We start from the raw sequence: 20,603 nt of genomic DNA, 5'->3' as shown, positions 1-20,603 counted from the left end.
TGTTTTTGATCACAGCTGAGTCTGAATGCTCTCTAGAACTCAGATGTGGAGAAAGGAGGAAATACAAGATGGGGCTGTGGGCAGGTCTTACTGGGCTGGGGGAACAGCGTGGTGTGGACAGTCTTCCTTCTAAATGAGGGGAGCTGGTGCACATTCCAGTGTAAAGAACATCTTATGAACCAGAGTAGTCTGCACTGACTCAGGACGGCATAATCTCCAGATTTGAGGACCCCAGACCTCACCATCCTTCTGTCCATGAGTGGCCACCCAACCACCCAAGGGTGAAAGGTCATGCTCTATGCTCTCACTTCAGGTCATGATGAAGGTAGGAAGAGCGATCATCCAGCCCATACCACCACGACTGGGTAACACTGGAGTTCTTCCTGTAGACCAAGCACTATGCTAAGTGCTTTTTCATAGCATCACCTTCAGTCCTCACATCAGATAGGTACCCATTTCAGAGGATAGAAAACTGATGCTTGGAAAAGCTGAATAATTTGCCTGCAATCACAAAGCTGGTAAATGCAAAGCCTTTATCTCAGAGGGTGGTGGTTCAAAGCGTGGGCTCTGCAGTCAGATTGCTTGGGTGTGCATTCCAGATCTGCTGCTTGCTGGCTGTAAAATCTTCAACAAGTTACTTAACTTCTGGAAGCCTCAGTTTCCACATCTGTAAAGTTGGAGGAATAATTATAATATTTACCTTATAGAATTGTGGTGATGATTAGAGAATGTAACATGGTAACTACTGACACATAGTAACTACTAACTATGGGTCAACTGTAGGTTGGAACCACATGAAATTTCTGTTGTAGTGAACCAAAAATTATCAAATATTGGCAATTTAATATGCTTCAATCTAATATTATTAATAGGCATCCATTCTTTGTAAATAGCAATGCTTTCCTTATTCATCTCATAATTTGTGAAAGGACAGGTGATTTAATTGCTTTTAACTTTTACTTGTTTAATTTCCCTAAAGAGTGACATAGAGGCTGGGTGCAGCAGCTCACACCTATAATCCCAGCACTTTGGGAGGCCGAGGCGGGCAGATCACCTGAGGTCAGGAGTTCAAAACCAGTCTAGCCAACATGGTGAAACCCCATTTCTACTTAAAAAAATACAAAAATTAGCCGGGCGTGGTGGCACATGCCTGTAATCCCAGCTACTTGGGAGGTGGAGGCAGGAGAATCTCTTGTATCCAGGAGGCAGAGGTTGAAGTGAGCTGAGATTGCGCCACTGCACTCCAGCCTGGCAACAGAGCAAGACTCCATCTCAAAAAAAAAAAAAAAAAAAAGTCACATAGATTTCTTTTACTGTGACATAGCATCCATGAGGACTATGTGTGCAATATACATGGTTACCAGAGCCAACAACATGTTGAGGATGTTGTCACAGAAAATCTGGAGCAGAGGTGAATCTGAAGTAAGCTTAAATTGGACAGAACTGGACTATGAGGAAGTGACTGGTGACACGAACAAGTCCACTCCTGGCTCCTGTAAACTACTGGGAATGTTGTGCTGTTTTCAGGAATGGCGTTCCCATACTAGCCAACTGATTGTGATAAACAAACATCAAACATGACCATTCATCATTCCCCATAGTAGAGATGAGGTCTGGTCCACAGCAGGAGGTTATTAAATTTGATATATTCAAAATGAATTGCATGGCCTGGCTGCTCTTGAACTCTGGCTTGCTGGGAGTAGCCTATGATAGAAGGAAATTCCACTCTGTTGTGGTGTTTTGGGGAGGTTGCGTGGTGGGGAGAGGAAAACATAAAGCTGGGATAAGAACTGTGCTTTCCTAAGAAAAAAGGAGGCTACTTTTGAACGAATGCATCTATGATGCCAGATCTAGCGGGAGGCTTCTCTTCCTTTGAAAGATGGTTCTGTACCCCACCCCATTCCTATCCCACATTTGCCTCAATTTCATTTCCTTATATTTCACATTATAGAGATATAAATAACTGTGCAACTCAAGTGGAACATTCTGGAGAGACAGACTTTCTAGTTAATACAGGAACAATCTTTCAATAAAATCAGTATCACCATTGAAATGCAATGATAACTTTGAGGATGCTTCAGACTTTCTTGGTGTCTGGAATGATTACTACTGCTTGTAGAAAATAATGCCACTGTGAGTTCAGAATTCTGTGTGTGTGGGGAGGGCGGCATGCTCTCTTTCTCTCTTCTTTCTTTCTATGCCTAAAAATAACCTGCAAATCTTGTTCAAATTCTTTCGCAAGGAAATTTATAAGTTGTCTGTGTATTCTATAATTTTTTTTCCCATCATGATGGCTCTAAGGAAAATACATTTACATACCCATAAACTCAGACACTCTTGGAGTCCCATTTTCTTTCTGTGTGTGCCTTTTCTCTCTCTCTCTTTGTGTCTATGGTTACTGTTAAGCTGACCCCTACAGTCTGGGGCAAATACCAAACTTGAATTAAGCACTACTTATCCATACAGCTGCGAAGGATTGCGGTTTCAGGGCCTCAGATGATAGATTTAAGTAAAGTCTCTAACTGGATGGAGTTTAGGAAACCTGTTATGATTTCATCTACAAAGGCAGGCTGCATCGCACCCCATTGTGCTGAATTCTAAGATGCAATGCGGTGTTGTTGTTTTGTCTTTTTATGAGCAGCATCTTTATTATAAATGATCTATTTTTATGTCTATGATTTTTATAATACTGAATTTCATTGTTGAGATCAATGACTGTAGAAAGATCTTTCTTTATTGTTCCTGCCTCTTCTCCCAGCGTCTGCAAGAAACTGTTGCTTGCAAAAACCATAGCTAATTAAAAATTGAACTTAATTAGCTACAAAGAAACCCGACTGGCAAGGACTGGGAGGAAGGGCAGATAAGGCTGCCTACGCTGTGTTCTTCTTTACCTTCACTTTAATGGTCTTCACAGCACGTCGTGTTTATGAGTCAGAGGACCCTAGAGCGACACTTGTTGGGGACGGGCAGGACACCACAGCCCGACAAGCAGCTCCTGCGAGTGGCGGCGGGAATGCACGCCAGAGCCGGAGTGCCAGAGCTGTGGAAACCGGTTCTCAGGTTCTGGCCGAGTGGACTTCCCCTTACATCAGCGGGCCTGCTCCTGTCAGGCAGGCGGCCGGCGATTGGCCGGGAGGAGGCAGTCATTCAAACTGCCTTTTGTGCTTGGCTAATCAGGGCAGCCCAGGTTCCCAGCGGAGGTGCGTCTGTGGTGTCAGACACCTGTGTCTCAGCTCTGCCTTCCTCGGGCTGGCTCCTGTGGATCCTTCCTGGGCCAGAACCGTGCCTCTAGGCCACCTCCCCCAAGCCACCAAGCTCCCGAGGTGGGCCAGCCTTGGCCCAGTGTCACGCAAGACAGAAATGTCCAACAGATAACTGAGGACAATGGACCTGCCTGGGCATAGACTTCCTTAAGGTAAGTCCATTTTAAACCAGCGATTTCTCGATGACATTATTTGTCCGTCGATGTTGGCAGAAATGCCAGTATTGGGAAGATAAACTAAAGATAGCTAGGGAAGTTGTTCAAGTTAGGCCTTTATGATGAAATCACCAAAGTTTTGAGCTGTCAGATATGCTGACAAAATAATATAAAAGAATAAATAAAGACGTACATGGGGAGGAGAGAGCTTGACAAATGACTCTAGTCCTCCCAGGCAACGGGCACTTTTTCCTATTTGATGAGAAGCTCAAGTGATAACAGAGTAAAGTAACTTTTAGTTAAGGCTAACAAATATATATGCTAACTTGTATAATAATACCAAGTCAGAGTCAGCCCGAATATCTTGGCTCCCTCCAATCATGCAACCTCAGAATTTATAGCCTGATTTTAACTTATTTTTAAAGCTATCTTTAACTTTCTCATTTGGGATATGAAGGCAGCTTTTCTTTTTTAGGCTTGTTCAACATGGGTGAATCAATGAATTGCACTTCAACAGCAAAACTGGATTGTATTGATTGGTGGGCTCACTCTTCTCATCCTTTATGTTTCAGAGCAGGTCGGATTATAAATACAAGCACCTACATTTAAGCAACAGTTGAGATGCTTAGGAATGTAATTCTGTGTGATTCTGATTAAGCCTAAACTGTGCTCTAATTTAATTTTACTGTAAATCAACTGATACATACTTCAGGGACCATCCTGTCTTTTCTCTGGGGTTGCTGTCACCATATTTATAACTTGAGGATTTAATAGTTGAAGATGGATAAAAAAGACTGGTGGTTTGATACTAGTGTTTTCACCCTGTTTTGTTTTGATAGGAAGGAAAGTAATTTTCCCTTGGATTAAAATTGTTTTTTCGTTGAAAACATTCTGAAAATGGGTAAAGTTCTCTTTATAAATCTAAAGAGGTTCTAAGACTATTTTTCCCACCTCATTAATTTCAAGGATGTAAACACCTTCATGAAAGGAAGGTGTTTACCAGTTCTCAATGATTCTGTTCAAGTGATAAACAGCAATAGGGCAAACAGGTCATTCAAAATCTGTGTTAATCATCCTCAAATGTGTTTTTTTCTTCCAATGATTATAGCCAGTTGGAGTTTTCCATTTTTTTCAGCAGTAGCTAAAGTGTCTTCATAAAAACATTTTCCTATACTAAGATAACACATTAGTAACATTTAATATAAATATAAAAAGTACTGTTTTGATTAATAAAAGCACCAGAAATGGCATTACTCAGCAGATGAAATATGATCATCACACAAGTCTATAGCAATCACTCAAAAATATAATGTATATGCAAGTGATTTTAAAATATAGATCCATAGGTAGGTAGAGAAAAAGTGAATTTATAAATGTTGAAGGAGTTAAACAGAAATGAACATAGGAAAGCTAAATAGATATTAAACATTTAGCATTGATTTATATTTTAAAAATCTACCTTTGCTTATGAATTACAACCTAGAGAATATATGTAAATCAAAGGTAATTTCCTGAGTTAAGGATAAGTCATTTTTTGTATGGAAATGGATAAATACCCTAATCTTATACCTTAATGTTAGCCCTAATCATTGTCTTCCATAAAAACCCCAGTATCCTAAAAAGGTACAGAAAGGGAGAGAGCGGGTTGAAAAACTTCTTAACAATACTTAAAAAGTAAACAAAGTCACAAAACCCACGTTTCATATTAAGAATGTAGAAAGCCCTTGTTCATGTCTGCAGAGTACCAGAGGACTCCAAATATGTAATGTAACACATTCATTAATAACTATGATAAATAGATATTTTATGCCAAGAACAATACCATTAGAGAGTTAGATTGGAGGGCAAGGGGATTAAGTATCTTAAGTTTATTGTTTCCCGAGTGACCATTTTTAAAAGCCTCCTTCCGGGAACTGTGGAATGCCTGCCAGGCTTCCGGACTGCTGTCTGGTGAGGGTCCCTACTGGTGCTGTGGACACCACAACACACAATGGGGCACAAGAAAGCCACGCAGCCTCCCCCTCCCAGACACACGCTGTGCACCCCATTGGCTCTGCAAATGGAAGGCTGCAAACATCAGACACCTTCCTCTCTCTGTTTCTGTCTCTCTCCCCTTCTTCTCCCCACAGTGTCCAGCCTGGGCCCCTGACTTTTCCTGGGGCTGGAGAGGCCTGTGAGTTCAGAAGCTGAACAGCTAGCTGGGTGAAGACCTCCCTTAGCTCAATGTGCTCTGGCTGTAGGGAATAGACAAGCAAGCTGAGTTTGGGTAGCCCTAGACACATGGGAAAAGAAATAGCTTCCTCACCTGCTCCATAGATGACTTCATTAAAATGTCACTCGTTAATAGGAAAAAGGTAGCACTCCTTGTTAGGCCAAACCCCTAAAAGGCATGTTTGTTAGAAAACAAAAAATAAACAAAAAAATCCCCAGCAGTCTTAATGATCACATTTTGGTGACAGGTGGTAAGGTATGCTTTCGGACAAATGGATGATTTTGGAAGGCATGAAGCTAAGCTGTCTCACACCATTTTGCTTCTTAGTTCGACTGACTGGTTTAAAAAATGAAACCCAAATGATAGCTGCAGAGCGGTATTGGGGGCATATCATCTGATCTCATTGACATAAACGCTCTCAACAAACTTGTGTGAACCGAAACTGATAGAATGACTGATGTTCCACAAGTGATCAAGAGACTCCTAGCCGGGCACGGTGGCTCATGCCCATAATCCCAGCACTTTGGGAGGCCAAGACCTGAGGTCAGGAGTTCGAGACCAGCCTGACCAATATGGAGAAACCCCGTCTCTACTAAAAATACAAAATTAGCTAGGCGTGGTGGTGCATGCCTGTAATCCCAGTCACTCAGGAGGCTGAGGCAGGAGAATCACTTGAACCCGGAAGGTGGAGGTTGCAGTGAGCCGAGATTGTGTCATTGCACTCCAGCCTGGGTGATAAGAGTGAAACTCCGTCTCAAAAAACAGAAAAAGAGACTCCTGGCATCAGTCACTGAAGGAGGACTTCGCTTCTGCATTGGAAGCCTCGCTTTAAAGCAAAAACTCTGGTGTTGGAATGTAAATGAGCCCCACCCTGGGAAGCTATGGCTGCTCAGAAACACTTGGTTTTTTTTCCAAGTACCAAAGCTCCCTAGAGCTACCAGTAGACTCCGCCCACTAAAACCCGTGTTCAGCATTGCCCATCAGCCCTCCAGGGCAATCAGCCTCTGAAGGGAATCTCCAAGTTCTTCCCTTATCTTTACTCACAGCAGTGGAGGCCTGGTCTTAGTGACCTGATATTTATGCAATTATTTCTCAGTTGTTTATTAATTGTGGATCACTAGTTCTTCCATCTGAGGTAGGTCATATATCATTATCCTAGTTTGGAAGAGAGAGAGAAAAAGAATGAAATGGAAGAATTTGTCCAACACTACCAAGAAGTTAGTGAGAAATTAGAACCGCAAATACCATGCGGTTTTCCTTTCATTTTTGTCTTTCTGTCAAAAGGGAAATCAGGGATCCTTAAACCTTTCCCTGAGCAGTTCTCTCTGGGCACTAAAATGCTTCAGGCCAAAAATATGCTGGTTCTCTTAACCAGATGACTCTGTGACTGAAAGAGAGAGCATTAAAACAATGAAATGAATTGGGCGTGTGCTCACCTGAACGACTCAAAACTCCAGTGGGTTGCTGGTAAACTTTTCCTGAAGCCTAAATTGAGAACACCACCCTCTCTCCTCTGGCTTTTTCCTGGAAAGACCTGATCATTTCATTTATAACAAATTTCAACCCTGGCCCCTTGACCAGGGAGGCCAGCTGCGGGTGAGCCGTCTGAAGGTGGCTGGCCTGCATTGCCTCCGAAGGTATTTCAGGAATGTTAATGGTATGCCTGAGTGGAGGCCTCAGAGCTCGGAGCTCAGGCCTGAGAACTGTTCTTGTGGCCATCTGTTGTGGCCCAGGAAGTCTCATAGCAACAGCTTCTCAAGAATGGTGCTTTTTTTTTTTTTTTAATTAAAATTAACTCACACAAAACCAAAAAACTGCTCCATTGCTCAAGAAGAATCAGGACAGCATTCAGATTCTTTCTACAGAGTGATGAGCTTTTAAGCAAGAAAAGCCCCCACATCCTTCATGCCTGTTCTTTAAATGAGCAATTTGTACTTGGTGTTGAGGTCTTAATTTTTTTTTCTCCCCCAGGGTAAAATTCTTTTTTTGGAAAGGAATGGAGGTGAAAACAAGTTTCCAAGGCTGTGGAGAAAATAGTCAGCAAAAATATGGTTAAGAAAAAAGTGGTCAGTTTTTTGAGATTTTCCTGGTATTTGTTGCTCTCAGTGATCCTGTCAGCAGCTGCATTTTTTCCCCTCTGTAATAATGTGAGCTTTATACGCCTGGCTATTTAGTTAGTGAAATGAGCTTCAGACAAAGACACTGATTTTACTATGATGATGTATGCCCTCCGGTATGAATCTCTTGAATCTGTGCAACAGCCGACCTCAGAAAAAGAGATAGGGAAAGTAATATTTGTAGTTCTATATTTTTTCATTGATGAGACATTAAGTTAGTCATTTACAAAAACTGAGGATTTTCCCTCAGGATAGAAGACACTGTAAAATGATAAATACATGAAGCCTGGGCAGGCATGCCAGACAGAGACAAAAGAATTCTATTCTGTTCTGCATTGTACCCCTTACCAGGCTATTTCAGGAAGGCACACAGCCTCTCAGATCACAGTGCCTCATCTGCAAATTGGATTCCTGCATTGTTAAGGAGGTTAAATATAATCACCTAAAAGGAACTTGGGAAAAGATCCTTGAATCTGAATGGCATCTATAAAGAAGTATTATACGCTGTCATTCTTGCTGTGGCACAACCCTGGGAAAACATTTTCATGAGAACTTTTAGATCTCCTTCATTTTTCAGTTTGGCACATTTCCCTCAAGTTTTGTGACAAAAAATTTCCCAGAAGAGTTGTAAAATATTCCAAGTGATTTTTGACTATTGTTACATAATTCCAGAATATGGAACACACTTGGAATACTTCTTTTTATTCTTTACTGGTGGTGTGTATTGCTACTTACGTATTATTCAAATGTAATACATTGCCCTTAGTAATGGCGCCAACCTCTACTTACGAGTTATTTAGATCTAATACATTGCCCTCAGTAATGGCGCCAGCCTCTACTTATGAGTTATTTAGATCTATTACATTGCCCTTAGTAATGGCGCCAACCTACCTGGAAAGGGATATGTACTTCAAGTTTGGTTTCTGAAACACAGGTTCCTAATGAGGTTTTTCTTTCTACAAAAGGCCTCTTACCCTCTTTGTGTGTATTGCCTCCCATATACAATATAACCACCACATGTTTGTGAAGTGCCTACCATGTATCAGCTGGGTTTCTAGGTACCGTGTTTAGAACTGTGAACAAAAGTAGACAAAAATTCTGGCACACATTCTAGTCAAGTGATACAGGTAACAAGTCAGATAACACAAAAATATGTCAATTGTATTATAGGCTAGAAAATGATAACTGCTATGGAAAATACATAAAGCAGAGAAGTATGTCATATGATGGCAGAGAGGGTATTGCAATTTTCTAGGGGGTGGTGGAAGGACCTGCTAAGAAGATGATATTTAAAAGAAAACTTGAAAGAGGGGAGAAAATGAGCCTTGAAGGTTACCTGGGGAGCACTGCTGACAGAGAGAAGAGCATGTGCAAAGGCCCTGGGGCAGATGTGTTTGGGAAAGAGCTGGGAGACCAGTGTGGGTGGAGCAGAATGTGGCAGGGGCAGAGAGATAGAGTGGGTCACTGGGAGGCAGTTAGCTTTTACTCTGAATAAATCCTAGGAGAACTTGCTTCACAGAGCAGTTGTGAGCATTAAATGAAATAATTTGTGCAAAGCCTTCCATAGAGTGCCTAGCACACAAAAAATCTTCTGTACTTGTTAGCTGTCATCCATTTATTTATTATTACCACTATGTAGTCTGGGATTTAAGGATGGAATGATGTGAGCACACAGCACAGAGCTTTGTTCTGATCAAAGTTAATTGTTTCTTATGAGAATTAAACTCCCAACCTTGGCCTCTTAAATATTAAATTCTATCAGCTGAGAAGGTTCCAAGTTCTATATTGTCACACCTACAGAGAAATAAAGCTTACTTTTAAAAAACTGGCCCTGATTAAACTAAATCATTGTTTCCATTTTGAAAGTACCAAGTCCATGCTCTCTAGGGACAGGTGTATTTTGAGATATTTGGTTCCAATTTCAGCTACAAAAGTCTTGTTGAATTCCACTGAATTCGCATGATCTCACAATGTACTCATGTTTGAGTCTTGATATCAATTCCCTTTTCTAGGCGGCAGGATTCGAGGTAGGGAGGAGCATATTGCAGATACAACGAAAGTAAGGAGTCAATGTGCTTTTCTTCTCCCCAGAGTCCAGAAGCAAGATTACCTTTGAGGGCACTTCAGGGACCCTTTCTCAAAGTGATCTTCCTGGACACCCCTTTGAATGTCTAGATTCTGTTGATATCCTCCTTTGAACCTGAGGGACTTGGGTCATAACTCATGTCTAGTAATGACTAGCTCAGGAAATTAGAACAAGTCAGGGAATCCTTTTCTCCAAGCATATGAAGCCATCATTTAGTGTCAGGGATAGCCTTGCTCCAGAACCACCATAAGCGATTTGGGAGCAACAAAAGGAATTATTGATGATAACTACAGATGCTCAATGAATGAAAAGATCTGTCTAAAAATGTGCACCTTCATTGTTGGAAATACTTCAGGAGAGGCTGATTAATCAATCAATAGTCAGAGGGGTTTGAGCTTATTCACATGACATACCCAAAGAACCTCTTTGGAGTTAAGGAATAACCCCTAGTGGATTTGGGATCCTACCAGAGATCATGTAATTAATGACCCAGAAAGGTACCATGTTTTTACCTCTTCAACCTGAAGACAGTAAAGAACATGGATGATATAATTTAATATAAATCTAAAAGAATGATAAAACCACCCATGATGACTGGCCCTATTATTTATTTAGTTGGTCAAGTTCTAATCTTTCGGCTTCATGAGTTCCACTATTTTTGATGACATATGTTGTATATTTTTAGTTGTAAATCAGTAATCTTTATGGCATTCCTCTAATTATTAAGCAATGTAAACTCTTTTTAAAAATTTGGGTGAGAGCTTGACTTCTAAGATCCCTTCCAAATTTGTGCTTCTGCTTCATCCTTCTAAGATCTGCTTATTAAAAACCAAATTATTCAGGAAAAGTCACCTTAAATTCTCTTTAACTGACGCCTTAGTTTGGGAATTCTGAGAGCCAGAAACAACTGATTGTAGAAGCCCTATTTCACTTAGGGACAGTGAAATAGGGTCATTTTCCTGCAGTGTCACCCTGGTCCTGGTGCCCAGAACCCCAGTTCCCAACACTGATGATGCTGTGTCCCTGTTTGTAGTTTCCAATGTTGTCACATCACTACTGCTGGCTGCCAGGTTGCTCGGTTATGATCAGTGGGTAGAGTGGACTGAAGCTCTTTTTTTCTTTTGGAAAAATGTTTCTGTAGTGCTTATTACATTCTCAGTGATTCGCAAAAATGCTATCTCTCTTAACCCAATGACAGAGCTACAGTTTTTGTCCCCATTTAACAGGTTAAACAATTGAGATACAGGGAACTAATCCAAAGTCACACAGTGACAGGAACTTGAATCCAGGTCATCTGTCAACGGAGTCTGCTTTTAGCTGCTACACTGGATTTCTCATCCACAAAATGTCTAATCCTATGTGCACTTTTTATTTGTTTTAGCTCTCCTGTTGATTTAGAGGGAAAACTGATATGGCATATTATTACACTTTATTGCCCTCTGTGAGGGCAGAGAACATAACCTATTGATACCAGTGCCTAGAGTAGTGCCTGGTGCATGCAGATACTCAAATATTTGTTGACTGAGTGAGGGAGTGAGGGTGTGACATGAATAAACAATAGTAAGGCCATAGAAATGCCTTCCTAGTCTCAAGAGTCACAGAGATGTATGTAATCACAGGATGTCATTTACATAAAAACTTTAACTTTGAAAAGTTAAAAAGCATAAAATTAGAGGTGAGGACATCATGGGACAATTACAGTGTTTGAACCAGTGTCAACAATTTCATCCCTTGTTAGGTACTCATTCATAGTTTAATTAATAAATCACATTGCACTGGAAGTGTACCTCCAAAGGACCCTGATGTCAGACTAACACCTGCTATGTGACAATTGGGGAGGGAACAGGGAACCATTGGAATGCCATGAATTCCACTAAATCAGGGCTTTACTGTGTGATCTGGATTTGGTGCATTTAACAAATGGACATTGAAACTCACAGATTTGTTATGGAGTAGAGAAAGGAAGCCTGAGTCTTGACAATGCCAGTGTCTAAGGGAACCTTTGGGTGCAATGAACATAAACTCACTTACACCAGCTCAAATAAAAAGAGACGAAGATATCAAGATATGAAGGAAGCTTTTGAAATCCAACTGTAGGAAGCCAGGAACACCTCAACGTTAACCTAGTGGTAAAAAGCTCTTAGAGTCAGAAGGCCTGTGTGTGAGTTCCAACCTTGGCATTGATGAATTTGTGACCTTGGGTAGGTTACCTAACAATTCTGAGCCTCATTTACTTATCTAAAAAGTAGGGAATAATCAAAGTTTCTACCTTGTTGTGTTATTGTATAGTTTAAGTGAGATAATACATATAAAGCACTTGGAACACTGCCTGACATGTAATAGGAACTCAATAACCATTAACTCTTATTATTATTTAGAAAGTAGGCAGCTATTCACCTTCTTTTTGGATTGTATAGTTGTTCATTTCAGCTGACTTTGAACATCAGTTCCATTGCTTTGTCCGCAGACTGGCTTTCTGAAAGACATGGTGCCAGGGTTAATTTAATGGCATAGTGATGTCATCAAAGCTCCAGGTTTGTCTGTATTTTCATTCTACTACCCTTAGCATGATGATTTTCTTCCTTACGTTTGTTCCTCATGGTTGCAAGGTGTTCGCTGCAGCTCCAGGCATCATGTCCTCACAGAGCCTTGTCCGAAGAAGGGAAGGAGTTCTAGTTTTGTGTATTTCATCAAGAATGAGAAATACTTTTTAAAAAATCCTCCTGCAAACTCTCTTTTTTTGCAAGTCAGATCTCATTAGTTAGGCTTATGTCCTATATCCTTGTCTACACTAGTAACTGGCAGGGAGTCAGATTACCATGAATAGTATAGACCAGGCAATGGTTAATCCCTTCGGGTGATGAAGGAGCTCACTTTCTGAGCACATCATTATCTGATGCTGCAATGGAATCAAAATTATTCTTGTGGAGTAAAACAGGGAACAGTGACCACTGAGTAAACAATTATGAGGGCTGTTTTAGATAAGCAAGTGTCTAAGCCAGGCGAATCAGAGTATTTCTTTGGAATTTTCTCTTTTTTTACATGGAGTCTAAGAGGAGGCAGAACTCTTGCAGTTGTTAATCTGGGATAAGGTAAACCTGAAGTTCTCTGCTCTGTGGTTGTTTTCTGCGTACTTTACCCCTCCATGCACACACACTGAATCCTATTGCAAAGATAAAAGTGAGGTCTTTTTTTTTCACCTTGCTCTATCTATATACTTTCATGCACCACATAATAACATTTGGGTCAATGACAGACCCCATGCATGACAGTGGTTCTGTAAACTGATAATGGAGCATACACAGAAGTGATATACAGTACTTGATATTGGCGCTGCAGATCAAGTAGGGGAAATGTTTGATATTCAGTAATGTGCTGGGACATTTTCGTATGAAAAATTAGAGAGCCAGGTCTGGTGGCTTGTGCCTATGATCCCAGCTGCTTGAGAGTTAGAGGCAAGAGGATGGCTTGAGCCTGGGAGTTAGAGGCTGCAGTGAGCTGTGATCACACCACTGTACTCCAGCCTGGGCAACAGAGCAAGACCCTGTCTCTAAAAAGAAAAGCAAAAGATGTTGCATATAACATCTAGGTTTGTGTAAATACTGTCTATGATGTTTGTACGATGAAATTGCCTAATCAGGCATTTCTTGTCACATATCCCCATTGTTCAGCAATGCATGACTGTGTCTAGATGTATAGGTAGGTAGATAGGCACAGAGAAACACACACACACACACACATACACACACACACACACACACACACTCCAACAGATGCTGCCTCTCCCAAGAAAGAATCTGACAATAACTTCCAGTCCCTGAGGCCATCTCCATCCCTGGCCTTCCTAAGAAATTCCCTTTTTTGCTTGAATTTCTCTGTGGGTTCAGTGTCACTGTGTCATTTGCAACAACAATAACAAAATCCCATCAGAAGCATTCTCCTAAGCTTCTGGGATTCTGTCCCCCATATCTACTAGTGTGTGGCCCTGGCTCACCCCAGAGCCATCACTGGACTCTACTCCATGTGCCCCACAGCTCTAGAGCCTTATCACCCGATAAACTCAGCCTTGTGCCAGCACCAGGTCGCACCAGCAGCAATGCGAACAGCTCTGCCTATAGCTGAGGAAGAGCTGGTCTAGCCTCACCCCTTCAACTGGGGCTTGATCGGGACCTGTTCTCCTAGAATAGATGGTAATAGAGAGACAGTAACCTCTATCTCTGATAAAAGGTTTAATATCTTCCAAGTCTTTTCTAAAGCGACTCAGGGAAAGAGACCACCCTACTGACAAGTACATTTTTTTCATAAATAAAATGACTTGATTTCAGATATACAAGTGCCTTTGACAGGGAGTTTAAATTTGGTGGCTGTATTCCTTTTGGCCTGACTTAAATAGGAGAAGAGAATTGTGGATTCCTATTAGTGGGAAATTAGTAAAGGATTCGAGGAGCAAGTGACTAGGAGAGCAGAGTGAAGTAATAAACAAAATCAGTGTGGCCATCGAGGCAGGCCAGTTGGACTAATGAGAAAAATCCCTTGGAAGGTGGAAATAGGAGACATTGAGACTGTCATTCAGGAAGTATGGATATATATATTTTTTAATGTTTGTTTTTACTATTTGTTATGATAATGGTATAAACATTTGTGAAAGTAGAGTCCCACAAATTCCCACGCACCCACCCTCCAGCTGGATGGCTCTTGTTAAGTAGAACAAGACAGGGAGGAGGAGAAGATGAAAGAAAGGAGCAGGATCCAGTGAAGGACAAAATGTTCAGTGACAGATCTATTAGTGAACTTGTCGAGAGGAGACAGGAAGCTGAAATCCAAGATGTTTATTCTTCTTAATCATAGGTTAATGAAATAATTGCTAAATGAGATCTGGCTTCTAGCCATTTGAGTAGGGATTATGTAACTTGAGGAAGCAGATCCCGTGGTGTAATCTCCAAATTGCTGGGTGTCGGGGAAGCAAAAGGCCCCCATATAACACGGTGACAAGGCTAAGACAGCAAGTCAGCATTTATTTGTTTGTTTGGCATTTAGCAACTATTTGTCTACAATCTCCCAGGCACTGTGCTAGGCTTTGTGAGCATGCAAATCTGAAGGACCAGGTTCTTGCTTTCAGAGAATGCAACATCTACTGGTGAAAGTAGAGAGGAAAATCTATGATTATAACAGGCATGCTATAATGAAGTTTTTCTGGTAGCATAGAAAAGATGAAAGCTTCTTGCAGGAGGATGATTGTCTTGATCTTTGGAAGGATGAACAGGCGTTTGGTAGATGAATTTAGTGAGTGAAAGCATTCTAGCTAAAGTAGCTTACGCAAAGGCAGAGAGGTACTCAAAGAGAACCTTAAGTCAGGGCTGCAGGGCTGATGGCATACTTGTGACCTGCTAAAAGACAAGGTGGGGATGGGATAGGGGTGGCCAGGAAGTGGGGAGCAGGGGCTAAAGTTCAGCCTGGGCTTCGCCCCCTGGTGCAGCTGTATCCACCTGGAGGAGGTGTCTTTTTCTGGTTTGACAAGGGGCCACATGGGCAGGGGGTAACCCTGTCTGAGTGTATTTAGTATTCTTTGACTAAAGAGTATGTGTGAGGATGCTCATGAGTTTGAACAGAACCCATAAAGGTGATGGGGCATTAATAAATAATTAAAAGGCAGAGTAGTGACAAAATCAGACTTGTGCTTGCGAAAGACGATTCTGGCTGCATTTTGGGAGGTGGTTTTGAAGATGTTAAGTCCAAAGGAAAGTAAACTAATGAGAAAAGGCTGGAACAGGTGAAAAATAATGGGGGCCTGAATGACAGCTGTGGGAGGGGAAGGAAAGGAAGTGATGCATTGAATATCCAGAAGGTACAGCAGGTAGACTTGGTGATGGGCTGGCTGCTTGAGTGCAGGGGAGCAAGGCGAGGAGGATGACTCCTAGGGTTTTAGCTTTAGCAGCTCAGCGGGAGATTATCACATCCCAGTAAAGATCAATAAACCCAAGAACTTTGCCGTAGTGTGTGCTGAGGTGTTACCTGTTGAATAATAACAATAAAAAAGTTCTTTATATAATCATGGTGGTTAAAGATTAAAAGGAGGGCTTCAGTAGTAGCTTTTGAGACAGAGGAAAAAGACCTTGATCCTGAGTTGTGTCCCTTCAGAGAATGAGCAATTGATATGAAAGGGAACTGTAGGGTCTTTTGCATTGTGATCCCATTCAAGTACAGCAAAATCTCCTGTAGTGGATAGTTTGCCCAGTTAAGATAGGTCGAAGAGTAATGCCCAGCTGCAGAAAGTTAGTTCATCTCCTTTATTCTTTCTTTCCAGATGAAAATAATATAAATCTCGGGTACCTTAGACCCTTTCTCATTGTTTTGGAGAAAGCAGTTTTTTGTTTTGTTTCTGATGGTGGACATGTCAGCAGCATTCTTTCTGTCTCCCTGTGCTTATCGTGATGGTGTCCTAGCACAGGCTTTGAAGTTGAATGGTCCTGGGTTTGAATTCCTAGTTCATCACCATCTGTCACTTTGGGCAGAATACTTATCTCTGTGAACCTCATCTGTAAAATGTAGGGAAATATGGTTTTCTCATGGAGCTGTTATGAGGGTTAAGGGACAACGAAAGTGGAGTGCTTGGCATAGGATCTGCAGGCCACATGCTGGTGACGAGTGGTGGCTGTGGAAGTGAGCTTTGTTGGTGCTACTGTACTTCTTATTAATGCCAGTGTTCAGATATCAAGAAAAGATATGACACCTGGAATCCCAGCACTTTGGGAGGCCGAGGTGGGAGGATCAACGAGCCCAGGACAATGTAGTGGACCCTATCTCTACAAAAACATTTTTTTTTTTTTCTTTTTTGTTTGAGACGGAGTCTCGCTCTGTCGCCCAGGCTGGAGTGCAGTGGCCGGATCTCAGCTCACTGCAAGCTCCGCCTCCCGGGTTTACGCCATTCTCCTGCCTCAGCCTCCGAGTAGCTGGGACTACAGGCGCCCGCCACCTCGCCCGGCTAGTTTTTTGTATTTTTTAGTAGAGACGGGGTTTCACCGTATTAGCCAGGATGGTCTCGATCTCCTGACCTCGTGATCCGCCCGTCTCGGCCTCCCAAAGTGCTGGGATTACAGGCTTGAGCCACCGCGCCCGGCCTACAAAAACATTTTTAAAAAAAATTAGCCAGGTGTAGTGGCACACACCTGTAAGTCTCAGCTATTCAGGAGGCTGAAGTGGGAAGATGGCTTGAGCCCAGGAGGTCAAGGCTGCAGTGAGCCACGATTGTGCCACTGTCCTCCAGCCTGGGTGACCAAGTGAGACCCTGTCTCAAAAATAAATAAATAAATAAATAAATAAATAAATAAATAAATAAATAAATAAATAAGATTTGCTTCTGCAGCCTTTGATTATTCCTTGGGCCTGCATCTATTAGATGCTGACTGTATATATCACGTTGCCTTCTTTGTGGGTTAACCTGAGGAGAAAGAGTTCCATGCCACGTGAGTCAAAGAGCAGGATATAAACGTGGCTTGCTCCTTCCTGACGTGTCTTGAGATACTGTGCTGTATGCCTGGGACAGAGAAGCATACCATTAGACTATAGAAATCACTGGAAAGAAAGCAGAAAATTGTGGTACTTTCGGCTTTCACATGATTAAGTTGTTTTCCTCGGATACAATAGGCCACTGAAGCTACACTTGATATTACATTAATAATTCAGCAAACCACATTAATTAACTACCAGCCCATGGCTTCAGCAGCTAATAGCACCTAAAGAAAATGTACTTCAACTTTCTTATCAAGAAATGGTCTTGATAAGACACCAGGTGACTCTAACTTTGGTCATTGCTCTGGAATGTTCCTGATGGTGCTGCCAGTTTTCATTGCCCATAGGTGCAATATGGAAATTTTTATAAATACTCCCATTAAACGCTTTTACAAATTAACAACATTTTTATACTGTATTGTAACTGAAAACGAATGAGTATTTTTCTTATCTCACCTGTAGAAAAGGGAGTGGTGAGAATTCAGGAGTTAATATTGCAAAAATACCTGAGATAAGAAATACGTGTTGAAGTATTACTGGTTTTGATTGCCACTGAATCCTCATGAAGCAACCACAAAAATGAAACAGAATCAGGAACTAGGAAAAGTGGAAAGTCTGTATTTTTATACTACTCTAAAATCTGTAAGGTTGGTGCAAAAGTAATCTCAGTTTTTGCAATGACTTTAACGGCAAAAGCCACAATTACTTTTGCATTATCCCATGCCTTTGAGAAGGAAGAGAAGTTTTCAGAGTGTTTAAAATTAGCCACCCATAGTTTGCTGTAAAAGGGACATAAAATTTGGTGATGGTTAAAAATGTACATCAGTGGTTCTCAGCTAGAGGCTATTTCCCTCCAGGGGACATTTAACAATATCTGGAAACATTTTTGATAGTCACAACTGTGTGTGGTGTGGGGAGGAGGTCATGCTACTGGCATCTAGTGGGTAGAGGTCAGGGATGCTGCCAAAATCCTGCAATGCACAGGAAAGGTCCCCCAATAGAGAATTACCTGGCCCCAGTTCTCAGTAGCGCCAAGGCTGAGAAACACTGAGTAAAATAACAGCTGTTGGGAGCTTCTACCACTGTACTGTCTCTTTCAGCAAGAAATTAGCCATCCTGTTCATTCAAATTATTTTCCTCAGGTTATGTAAGGAAAATGTACTCCTCTACTTTCTTTTTTATTTATTTATCGCCCAGGCTGGAGTGCAGTGGCGTGATCTCAATTCACTGCAACCTCAGCCTCCCCGGTTCAAGCGATTCTCCTGCATCAGCCTCCCTAGTAGCCAGGACTACAGGTGCGCCACCACGCCCAGATAATTTTTTGTACTTTTAGTAGGGACAGGATTTCACTATGTTGGTGGCCAGACTGGTCTCCAATTCCTGACCTCAGGTGATCCATCCACCTTGGCCTCCCAAAGTGCTGGGATTACAGGTGTGAGCCACCACACCCGGCCTTACTCTTCTACTTTCTTATAGGTTTAGTCTGGACTATCTTCTTCATATATAGCTCTCAAATTGTCAGACAATTCAGTCCCCAAAGTCTTCAGGCCAGGTGCTTGAAAGACTGTAGGTGCAAAAAAACAACAACCAGGTTGATTCAAGGGTTCACTTCTCAGCTGACTGGTTCAGCACCCTGTGGACACACAGCTGTTTTGTGTTGATAAAGATAGCTAAAGAAAGAAAGAAGTTGGTTGAGGAAATGTCTTCACATTTCACCACTCCCCTTCAAGGAAAGGGAAAGTTGGCTTTTCAAATACTTGCCAAGCGTGAAGCCATCCAGGAGCAATTACAGAATGTTCCTTTCAATCTTTCTCCGCTGTTTTCCTTGACTTATTTTATGAAGTATTTATTGAGTACTTACCATCCCAATCCTTATGATAAGTACTGCTCCTAATACAAAGAAAACTCAAATGATTTTAAGAATAACTAAAAAAATTACAAAGTCCTGTAGGTGATGACCTACAGGAAAAAGAAATGTTGGACAAAGGATTTCTCTCCTAGATTTTATGAATTTATATCTTACAACATATAAAGTTAAATATACATTTTTCTATGCATGTGTCTATTGAAAACTGTTAAAATATAGAAATTTATAATAAATGATACAGCCTTATGTTAATTTTCTTGATTTTTTTCCCCTTAGAATGCTTTTGCTTTGTCTGGAAAGATTACCCAGTTCTGGGGCTTACTTAGTGGCAATATATTGATATATAGTAGGCAAAATTAATTTAATTACAATAAATAAGCTTCGTTATATGAAATAGGTTGGTGTTAAATTGGATCTCTCTTGGTCCAGCCTCTAGGAAAACAAATTACTTTTCATTATGATAAATGTGAATGTATCTCCAGATACTTCCGTGGAACTCACTGTACAAATATGACAGAAGAGTTAGTATGGTGGACCCTGGAGCCAGACTGCCTGGATTAAAATCCTGGCTCTGCCACTGACACTCTGTGACTGTGCAACCTTAGACAGATCACTTCCCTCCTGATACCTCAGTTTCCTTATCTTCAAAATGAGGATAACAGTCATAGTATTTTTCTTAGAAGGTGATTATAAGAATTGAATGAATTATGCATGTAACTAGCACATAGTAAATGCTCAAGATACATTATTTTTATTGTCATCATTATTGTTGCATTGTATTTTATTTTTCTGTATTTGTACTAAAGATGGACTAATGGATAGAGTCATTGCAGCTTGCCCAAGTGTAATGCGGTATAAACGTACCTAATTCTGATTCCACATGTTCCTTGAGATAGTTATCTTTTAAACACACATACTTGTCCAGGCGTGGTGGCTCACACCTGTAATCCCAGCACTTTGGAAGGCCAAGGAGAGTGGATCATGAGGTCAGGAGATTGAAACCATCCTGGCTAACACGGTGAAACCTGTCTCTACTAAAAATACAAAAAATTAGCTGGGTGTGGTCACATGCACCTGTAGTCCCAGCTACTTGGGAGGCTGAGGCAGGAGAATCACTTGAACCCGGGAGGTGGAGGTTGCAGTGAGCCAAGATTGCTCCACTGCACTCCAGCCTGGGTGAGAGAGTGAGACTCTGTCTCAAAAAAAAACAAAAAACAAAAAGCACAAACAACAACAACAACAAAACTGTACATTGCAACTAACAGGACATTTATTGATTGATTTGTATGAGCAAAGCCTCTAACTTTCTATGCAGTATGACCATATAAAATAATGGAATAAGACCACTGTCTTGTATTCTTTTTTTTTTTTTTTAATACTTTAAGTTCTAGGGC

The 20,603-nt window shown here is 41.3% G+C and overlaps 1 protein-coding gene across 1 annotated transcript in view; it reads left to right on the top strand.

Moving 5' to 3' along the window:
- The first annotated feature begins 3,199 nt into the window (after positions 1-3,199).
- Positions 3,200-20,603, top strand: part of SHROOM3 (shroom family member 3) — a 203,691-nt gene continuing 186,287 nt past the window's right edge. The window contains exon 1 of the mRNA XM_010361721.2: positions 3,200-3,415. The gene's annotated coding sequence lies outside the window, so the exon portion shown is untranslated. The remainder of the gene's footprint in view (positions 3,416-20,603) is intronic.

Source organism: Rhinopithecus roxellana, chromosome 2, assembly GCF_007565055.1.
Source record: "Rhinopithecus roxellana isolate Shanxi Qingling chromosome 2, ASM756505v1, whole genome shotgun sequence".
NCBI classification, from domain to species: Eukaryota; Metazoa; Chordata; class Mammalia; order Primates; family Cercopithecidae; genus Rhinopithecus; species Rhinopithecus roxellana.
This window is presented reverse-complemented; position numbering and strand designations above follow the sequence as displayed.